At 45.8% G+C, this 10,508-nt stretch overlaps 1 long non-coding RNA gene across 2 annotated transcripts in view; it reads right to left on the bottom strand.

Annotated features, from left to right (window-relative positions):
- Positions 1–434: 434 nt before the first annotated feature.
- LOC137522677 (uncharacterized) overlaps positions 435–10,508 on the bottom strand; it is a 29,045-nt gene continuing 18,971 nt past the window's right edge. For both annotated transcript variants that reach the window (XR_011022399.1, XR_011022400.1), the window contains exon 2: positions 435–672. This is a non-coding gene — a long non-coding RNA (uncharacterized lncRNA). The remainder of the gene's footprint in view (positions 673–10,508) is intronic.

Genomic DNA, 10,508 nt, shown 5'->3' with positions numbered 1-10,508 from the left:
ATTTCCGGAGGGGCCCTGTTTGGCCAGGTTCGGCCAGGAATTGAGCCGTTCGGGCGAACGCGAACAGTTTGGCCGAACACCACCAGGTGTTCGGCCGAACTCGAACATCACCCGAACAGGGTGATGTTCTGCAGAACCCGAACAGTGGCGAACACTGTTCGCCCAACACTAGGTACAGGGAGGGATAGTTACAGCACAATATATGTAATATGTACAATTTATTAAATTATGTATATTTAAACAAAAGGGGGTCTAGGGGTTAGAGATAGGGATAGGGAGAGATCTATGTGAGCCTACAGTTAGGTATAATTGCAGTAAAATATCTGTAAAATATACCATTGCATTGCTATGCTTAATACAAGTGTAAATATTGTTTTTGTTATAGACGCTATTTGACGTTTCATTTCATAATTCGTTTGTTGTTATAGACGGTATTTCGCCATTTCATTTCCGTTTATTTAACCTATTTAGCACTACATTTTCGTTTACAACTTCTTAAACGAAAAATATGGTTTTGCATTAAAATTTTAAATTTCGGCTATACCCCGCGCCCTTTCTTCCAGGCGCCCTTTTTTCATACACGCGTCATGCTCATCCTCGATTTTCATTTAATCAGTGATCCAGTTCAAGCATGCTGTCGGTGAAGCCAGAGGTCCATCATGCTACACAGCACTATACAATACAAGTACAAGAGGGTGACAAAAGTAAGGAAGCAGTTAATGCATAGTATAAATAAGCACAGAACTAAAATACAAATATATGCGGCATTGGTAGGCGATGAGCAAATAATACAAAAAACAGAAGTGGGGAGGTCCTGACCTTAAGATCTCATTACTCAGAAATGCCATGTTCCATATTTCTATAATAGGTACAGTTTAATGCAACAAACTTTACAGAGTTACATTTCTTAAAGTGAATCCAAGATAAACTTTTATTCATTGCATAATTGTGTTCCTTTCATATCTAAACTTTAGATAAGATATATAGACAAGTAGAGATGGCCCGCACCTCCGATTTTTGGTTCACGAACCGGGTTCGCGAACTTCCGTGAAAGGTTTGGTTCGCGCGAACTTTCGCGAACTGCAATAGACTTCAATGGAGAAGCGAACTTTGAAACTAGAAAAAATTATGCTGGCCACAAAAGTGATGGAAAAGATGTTTCAAGGGGTCAAACATCTGAGTTTTTGCATGGATAAGTGGGATAGATGCCAAAAGTCTCGGGGGAAAATCTGGATTTGACGCAAAGCAGCGTTTTAAGGACAGAAATCACATTGAATGCTAAATTGCAGGCCTAAAGTGCTTTAAAACTTCTTGCATGTGTATATGTTACGGCCAGAACCCGAAGTTTGGCCAGAACTAGAAGTGGCCGGCCACTTCGGGTTCTGGCCGGCCAATGTGCGAACTGGCCGCTGCGCTGCGGCCAATGTGAGAAATGCAACAATTCCTGTAAGGTTAATGTTATGTTGTGGCCACAGCGCAGCGGGCAAATGTATCACATCTTTAGTTTATTCAATGAAATTAAGCCGGCGACAATGTGCGAACTGCCTTTTTTTATCTGCCTCTCTCTCCTCCTCCCCCCCCCCCGCCTCTCTCGCTCTCCTATGGGCAGCCTGGCGGGGACACGCGTGTCCCTCCGGAGTCGTTCCTCGCGGCAGGTAATCCTGCCGTTCTTGCAGAGCGGGTGCTGGCAAAAGCAATGTCTGCAGCCTCCCCGCTCTGCTCTCCTGCCGCGACGAACGACTCTCCTGGACACGCGTGTCCCCCGCCCGCTGCCCATAAGAGAAGGAGAGAAAGGCGGGGGGAGGAGAGAGGCAGAGAAAAAGCCGGCGGCTTAATTTCATTGAATAAACTAAAGATGTGATACATTTGCCCGCTGCGCTGCGGCCACAACATAACATTAACCTTACAGGAATTGTTGCATTTCTCACATTGGCCGCAGCGCAGCGCCCAGTTCGCACATTGGCCGGCCAGAACCCGAAGTGGCCGGCCACTTCTAGTTCTGGCCAAACTTCGGGTTCTGGCCGTAACATATACATCAATCAGGGAGTGTAATTAGAGTACTGCTTCACACTGACAGACCAAACTCACTGTGTAACGCACCGCAAACAGCTGTTTGCATAGTGACGGCCGTGCTGGACTGGTGCACACCATGGCAAGATTGCTCTTCCTAACTCAGTTGTGTCAGGTAATGTCTGACTGCCTTATCAACTTTCAATGGTTCTTTCTCTACCATTGTTAAAGCTTACATCTATTTTTATAAATACTTGTTCTGCTTGCTGTTCAGTACCCGCAACGAGAATCTTATGGAGGGCAAGCCTGCCATTGCGAGTAACCACGGGTAATGGCCAGGGGAATCCTGGTTCGATTCCGGTCCGGGGTGGGAGCCTAAGAAACGGCTACCACCCCCGCACATCCAAGGAAGGCAGCAGGCATGGCATGCACGTCCCGAGGTAGTGACCAAAAATAACAATACAGGAGGAATTTCGAGGCCCTGCTGTATATGTGAAATTAATCAACTTTAAATACTTTAACGAAAATCTGTTATGGACGGCAAGTCTGATGGTGCCTTCACTGCGACTCACCAGGTTGGTCACCTCCTCAAACGGCCACATGAGCCGGCATGCATTTCGCATCAGTGTCCAGTTGTTGGGCCACAACATCCCCATCTACCCAGATTGTGTCCTTCTACTGTAATTGTACAGGTACTGGGTGACGGCTTTCTCCTGTTCTAGCAGGCGAGAGAACATGACCAGGGTCGAATTCCAGCAAGTCGGGCTATCACATATCAAGCGTCTCACCGGCAAGTTGTTTCTCCGCTGAATGTCCACAAAGCGTGCCACTGAATGCAATGATGAGGTGGGTTCACTGAATACAACAGGTAGGTATATGCAATGATGAGGTGGGTTCACTAAACAAAACAGATAGGTATATGCAGTGATGATGTGGGTTTACTGAATACAACAGGTAGGTATATGCAGTGATGAGGTGGGTTCACTAAACACAACAGCTAGGTATTAGAGATGTAGCGAACGGTTCGCCGGCAAACGGTTCCAGGCGAACTTTAGTAATATAACTTATATAAGGCAGCCTCCGGCAGCCATTACACTCACTCGTGCCTGCTGCAATAAGACAGACTAGGGAGAGCTGCTGCAGAGTGTTCTCCTAGGAAAAGATTAGTTAGGTTCTTTGCTGCTTAGCTTGCTCCTGGCTGATTATTATTGCTTTTATAGCACCCCTCAACAGCTCTTTTCAGAGCTAGTCCTGTACTTTTTTTTCTGTATGTCAAACTGACACTTTTGTTGCATGCACAGGCTTGCTAATTCATAGTGTGTGTGCCACTGCCAGCAGCCCAGCACATTCAGTGACTACCTGTGTGTGTGACAGGGAGCTGCACATTGTACTACCCAGTACACTGCATATACCTAGCTTTCTGTTGAGTGAACCCAGGTCACTGCATCTAACTACCTGTTGTGCTGAGTGAACCCAGCTCACAGCATAACCTAGCTTTGTGTTGAGTGAACCCAGCTCACTGCATCTAACTACCTGTTGTGTTGAGTGAACCCACCTCACTGCATCTAACTACCTTTATTGTTGAATGAACCCACCTCACTGCATCTAACTACCTTTACTGTTTAGTGAACCCACCTCACTGCATCGAACTACCTTTATTGTTGAATGAACCCACCTCACTGCATCTAACTACCTTTATTGTTCAGTGAACCCACCTCACTGCATTTACCTACCTTTATTGTTGAGTGAACCCACCTAACTGCATATAACTACCTGTTGTGTTGAGTGAACCCACCTCACTGCACCTAACTACGTTTATTGAGTGAACCCAGCTCACTGCATATAACTGTAACAAATGTTGGAGAGGCAGCCGCGGTGAATAGCGCTACCTCCGCGGCTGCCTCCAGCTCCCTGTCTAGCGCTGTATCCGTGCCTCAGGCGTCTAGCACGCTGCGAACGAGGCTGTCTGTTGCGCATAGGGTTGCTTTGTCGCGTGCGCGCGCGCATAGACAGGACCTTTATGCGGGAAGGAGGCGCATCAGCTGACCAGCCGGTCGGCTGACGTCAGAGGAGACGCTCGCCGCTCCTCATTGGCTGATAGGAGGGGGCGTGCCTGATGGGTCTCCTCTGCTTCAAAAGCCTAGCTGATTCACTCGCAACTTGTCTGCTGTTGCGAATACTTCGTGTTAGCGCTCAGACCCTTAGATAGTTCCGGTGTGCTTTGATCCAGGAGGAAACCGGGGATTTCACACAAGGGGCTTGATTCACAAAGCGGTGCTAACTGTTAGCACGCCTGTGAAAACCCCCTTAGCACGTCTAAACAAGCTTTTCGCGCATAAAACTTTACGCGCACAAAACTTTATGCGCGTAAAACTTTACGCGCGTACTGCACAGAGCGCAGGGCGCTCCGCGCGAAGTGCCCATTAAAGCCTATGGGACTTAGCGCGCATAAAACTTTGCGCGCGTAAAACTTTGCGTGCGCAAAGTTACCGCGCGATCTGATTGAGAAATCCGGTGCTAACCTACTTAGCACCCTGGTTAGCGCGTCTAAAGACTTAAGACGTGCTAAGTAGGTTAGCACCGCTTTGTGAATCAAGCCCAAGATAGGAATTGTTTGATAACTCTAATCATTATACTACTGTGTATTATATGTGCATGACTCTGGCTTGTTCTGACTATTCTTCTGCTCAGCGATTCTGTACCTTTGCCCATCTGATCTTGCTGCTGACTCTGCTTGTTTATACCTTTCAGTCTCTGCCTTCCGATTTTGTACTGCATCTGTCTGTCTGTTGCCAAACCCGATCTGTCTGACCTCTCTACTCTCACCAGAGGGCCCTTGACTCTGGTGAGGGGCATTGTACTGTTAGTACCCACCAGCTCCTCTGGTGAGGTATTGTTAAACCTATCAGTACTACTGTTGCACCAAATCACTATATATTGTTGTCACTACAGCTTCTGATATACCAGCATTATAGGTGATTCTGCAGATCACCATATAATCAGGTATACATCTGCATTATAGGTGATACTGCAGATCACCTATAATCAGAATTCTGTTATTTGCTGACACAAATCGTTACAATAACTACCTGTTGTGTTGAGTGAACCCACCTCACTGCATCTAACTACCTTTGCTGTTCAGTGAACCCACCTCACTGCATCTAACTACCTTTATTGTTCAGTGAACCCAGCTCACTGCATCTAACTACCTGTTGTGTTGAGTGAACCCACCTCACTGCATATAACTACCTGTTGTGTTGAGTGAACCCACCTCACTGCATCTAACTACCTTTATTGTTGAATGAACCCACCTCACTGCATCTAACTACCTTTACTGTTCAGTGAACCCACCTCACTGCATCTAACTACCTTTATTGTTGAGTGAACCCACCTCACTGCATCTAACTACCTTTACTGTTCAGTGAACCCACCTCACTGCATATAACTACCTTTATTGTTGAGTGAACCCACCTCCCTGCATATAACTACCGTTATTGTTCAGTGAACCCACCTCACTGCATATAACTACCTTTATTGTTCAGTGAACCCACCTCAATGCATATAACTACCTGTTGTGTTGAGTGAACCCACCTCACTGCATTTAATTACCTTTATTGTTCAGTGAACCCACCTCACTGCATCTAACTACCTTTACTGTTCAGTGAACCCACCTCACTGCATATAACTACCTTTATTGTTCAGTGAACTCAACTCACTGCATATAACTGTAACAAATGTTGGAGAGACAGCTGCGGTGAATAGCGCTACCTCCTAGGCTCCCTACAGCTCCCTGTCTAGCGTTGTATCCGTGCCTCAGGCATCTAGCAAGCCAAGGTTGAGGCTGTCTGTTGCACATAGGGTTGCTTTGTCGCGTGCGCGCGCGCACATAGACAGGACCTTTATGCGGGAAGGAGGCGCATCAGCTGACCAGCCGGTCGGCTGACATCAGAGGAGACGCTCGCCGCTCCTCATTGGCTGATAGGAGGGGGCGTGCCTGATGGGTCTACTCTGCTTCAAAAGCCTAGCTGATTCACTCGCAACTTGTCTGCTGTTGCGAATACTTTGTGTTAGCGCTCAGACCCTTAGATAGTTCCGGTGTGCTTTGATTCAGGAGGAAACCGGGGATTTCACACAAGATAGGAATTGTTTGATAGCTCTAATCATTATACTACTGTGTATTATATGTGCATGACTCTGGCTTGTTCTGACTATTCTTCTGCTCAGCGATTCTGTACCTTTTCCCATCTGATCTTGCTGCTGACTCTGCGTGTTTATACCTTTCAGTCTCTGCCTTCCGATTTTGTACTGCATCTGTCTGTCTGTTGCCAAACCCGATCTGTCTGACCTCTGTACTCTCACCAGAGGGCCCTTGACTCTGATGAGGGGCATTGTACTGTTAGTACCCACCAGCTCCTCTGGTGAGGTATTGTTAAACCTATCAGTACTAAGGCGCATGCGCGGCGGATCCAGGATGGCCGCTTAGAGACAGAGCTCCGGCCCGACCCCGCACTGAAACCGCCACTATCCGCTCCCTCTCCGCTCCAAAAGCTTGGCGGACACGGAGATCAGCATCCGGACATCCCCCCGCACAGATGGCTACAAAAACAGCCCCCAAGCCACCCGCACAAGCCGGATCCATGGATCGGTTCGTCCGCCCTCCTCCCTCCCAAGATGGCGCCGACCACGCTGATGCTGCAGGCTCTGCATCCGCCCTCCATACCTTACAGCAACAACAGACTGGGATGGCCTCACAGTCCACGGGGGAGACACCGCTGACTGCAGCAATGCTGGAGGTAACACTAGATAAGCATTATCAGGCCCTACATGACTCACTGCAGCAAGTTATACTCTCAGCCATAAAAGACCTTAAGGGGGACATTACATCTTTAGGAGAACGCACTAGCAGCTTAGAGGCAAAGATGGACACTCTGACTATTAAACACCATGGGTTGGAAGATGAGCAGCATATCATCCAGAATGACTTGAAAGCTATAAGATCTGCTCAGGAAGACAGTGAAAATAGAGATAGGAGACAGAACATCAGGATTAAAGGCATGTCTGCAGCGATCACACCTGATCTCCTAAAACCACATCTTACTGAACTTTATAACTCTATAGTACCTGATCAGCCAAGCGAATTCTGGCGAATGGACCGTGCTCACCGATCTTTGGGAGAACGGCAATCGACAGCACGCCGGCCCAAAGATGTAATAATACGACTCCATTACTATGAAGCAAAAGAAGCCTTAATGCGTGCCCTGCGCAACACCCCCAAAGTGTCATTTAAAGGAGATGAACTGTCTATTTACAATGACTTGTCACTTATTACTCTGAATAAAAGAAGGGCCCTCAAACCTGTTACGCAATTGTTAAATGAAGCAAAAATTCCCTACAAATGGGGGTTCCCATTCCGCCTTATGGCTAACACGTTGGGTGCTCAGTTCACGCTTACTGACATAGACGATGCACCTATGTTCTTGAAGCAAATGGGTCTCCGACTACCTCCAGCATTGCCAATACAACACTCCTTTTCCCCATCGGCCAGATCCCCCCCACGAAAGTTTCGACATATCTCCGAGTGGAACAAAACCCCCGTGCGCAGCCTTACTTATCCTGACAACCAGGACGAAATGGAAGCTCTGCCGAGCTGATCTAACCACAGGGGGAAAATTGTTAAAATTGGATTGACATCATAAGCTTACCCTCAACTGGCATATCTAGCCCACTACACTTTATGATCTCCCTAAACATTCATCATTAGGGGATCGGGCTCTGGACTCTGAGGGTTTTTTCTCTTGGGCCCCTACATGTACCTCCGGAAAGGTGCCTACGAGACTGCCTCAAAATTTCAGCTTCTCCAAAAAGGTGTTTTTTAGGTTATATGTGATTTATGTATATACTTCTCTTCCTTTCTTCTTTACACTTCCATGCTATACTAAGGTTCTATACCTAAGGGTTACCGGTTGCCTACATGCTAATTCATTCCTTCTTCTAGACAATGGTTAAGCTGTACACGTTAAATACCAAGGGCCTCAATGTTCCTCAAAAAAGATTATCTCTTTTAAGAGACCTACGGAGACTTGACGTAGACTTGGCCTTCCTCCAGGAGACGCACTTGACTTCCCAGGACTCCGTACGCCTCCATAATAAACACTATACTGATGTGTTCCTAGCCTCGGGGCCAAAAAAAAGAGCTGGGGTAGCATTAATCTGCAAGAAAGGACTTCCCCTACAGGTAGAAAAAATAATACGTGATGATAAAGGACACTTCTTGATTTTACTGGGTTCCCTCGCAGGCAAACCAATTACATTAGCAAATGTATATGTTCCAAACACACAACAAATTCCCTTTTTGTCCTCTTTCCTCAACAAACTGCAAAAAAATGCTAAGGGTACAATTATTCTAGGAGGGGACTTTAACCTGGCCTTTTCCTCCATCAAAGATAGAAGCAAAAATATCTCCTCATCCTCATTCGCTTCACATGACCGAAACTCCCGTAAATTCCGTATCCTTCTCAGAAAGTTTGGCTTACTAGACCTATGGAGAATAGTCAACCCAACTATGACCGACTTCACATTCTTCTCTCCCCCCCATGCTTCACACTCACGGATTGACTACTTTTTTGCCAAAGCCCAACTCCTTCCCATTTTAGCTGACGCTTCCATAATTCCTACCGCCTGGTCTGATCACCAAGCAGTGCTACTAGATATAGATTGGGGGTCCAACCCACACAAGCCAATGCATTGGAGGTTAAACGAATCCCTATTAAAAGACAAAAGGGTCACCTCAGAATGCCTAGAGGAGTTACAAGCATTTTTTGATACAAATATCGGCTCGGTTTCATCCCTAGGCTTAATTTGGGAATCTCATAAAGCTTTCATTAGGGGCTTTTTTATCTCACAGGGCTCTAGAAAAAAGCACTTTACCTCAAACAAACTCAAAGAATTAAATAACTCCCTTGCAAAAGCACTTAATACATACAAACAACAACCTACGCAAGAGAACTACTCTGCTATTCAGCAACTTAAACTAGATATCCGCACTCTCCAATCTTCTCAACTTGAGAAAAGCCTCAAATGGACTAGACAGCTGTTTTTTGAGAGAGGTAATAAACCACACACTATTTTAGCCCGAAAGCTTAACCCGCAAAATTCCCAACATACAATCTATGCAATGAAAGATTCCCAGGGCACCACCCACTATGACCCAACTAAGATTGCAAGTATATTTTCCTCTTTCTACAAACAACTCTATAACTTACCGGACCCATCCACCAACCCACACTTCTCTGTAAAAATATCAAGTTTCTTGGAGCAGCTCCACCTCCCCAAACTAACAGACCAAGACTGTACCACCCTAAACACCCCTATCACTACATCTGAGATACTAGACGTCCTTAAAAAACTGCCCTCTTCTAAATCCCCAGGTCCAGATGGCCTTCCCTACTCATATTACAAGCACTTTCAATCAGTTCTCATACCACACTTAACTGATATGGCCAATAAAATTATGAAAGGCGAACTCCCACCCTCTACAATTCTTAACTCACTTATCACAGTTATCCCTAAAGATGGAAAAGACCCCCAACTCCCTCAAAGCTATAGACCTATTTCCCTTCTAAACTCGGATTTAAAAATCATTACTAAAACTATAGCCAATCGCCTTAATCCCATATTAATTAGACTCATAAATAATGATCAGGTGGGTTTCATCCAAGGCCGCCAAGCGGGCGATAATACACGTAGAGCCATAAACTTAATATCCATAATGAGCAGAACCAGCAGGCCCTCTCTGCTCCTAAGTTTGGATGCAGAGAAGGCATTTGACCGACTGAATTGGTCATTCCTTTTCAAAGTACTGGAGCACCAAGGCTTTACAGGTCCTTTCATGCACCTGATTAAGTTTCTATATTCGAGCCCATTAGCCTCAATCAAACTACCATTTGCCCCCACTAACCCCTTTCAAATTTTCAATGGCACGAGGCAGGGCTGCCACCTCTCCCCACTCTTATTTGCCCTTAGCATTGAGCCTCTCGCAGAAGCAATTAGACAAAATGTCAACATAAAGGGAGTTAACCATGGTAGACACGAGTATAAGATCTCCTTATTCGCAGACGACATTCTATTGACTATTGTAAACCCACTTACCTCATTGCCAGCCCTGCATAACACCTTATCTCTATTTGAATCCTTATCAGGTTTCAAATTGAATCAGGATAAAACTGAGGCCTTACCCATAAAAATTCCCTCAGATCTCCTTACTTCCTTACAAAGTAGCTTTCCCTATAAATGGCAAACCCACTCCTTAAAATATCTAGGAATCCACCTCACACCTACCTATAGTACTATATATAAGTGTAACTTCCCATCTCTTATACAGCGAATCATGCAAGATCTACACAAATGGACTGCCTACAAGATTTCCTGGCTAGGACGAATATACGCCTTAAAAATGAACATTCTGCCCCGTCTTCTATATCTTTTCGAAACCCTCCCAG

This window comes from Hyperolius riggenbachi, chromosome 6 (assembly GCF_040937935.1).
Source record: "Hyperolius riggenbachi isolate aHypRig1 chromosome 6, aHypRig1.pri, whole genome shotgun sequence".
Classification (NCBI taxonomy): domain Eukaryota; kingdom Metazoa; phylum Chordata; class Amphibia; order Anura; family Hyperoliidae; genus Hyperolius; species Hyperolius riggenbachi.
Note: the sequence above shows the minus strand (reverse complement) of the source record. Positions and strands in the feature narration are given on the sequence as shown.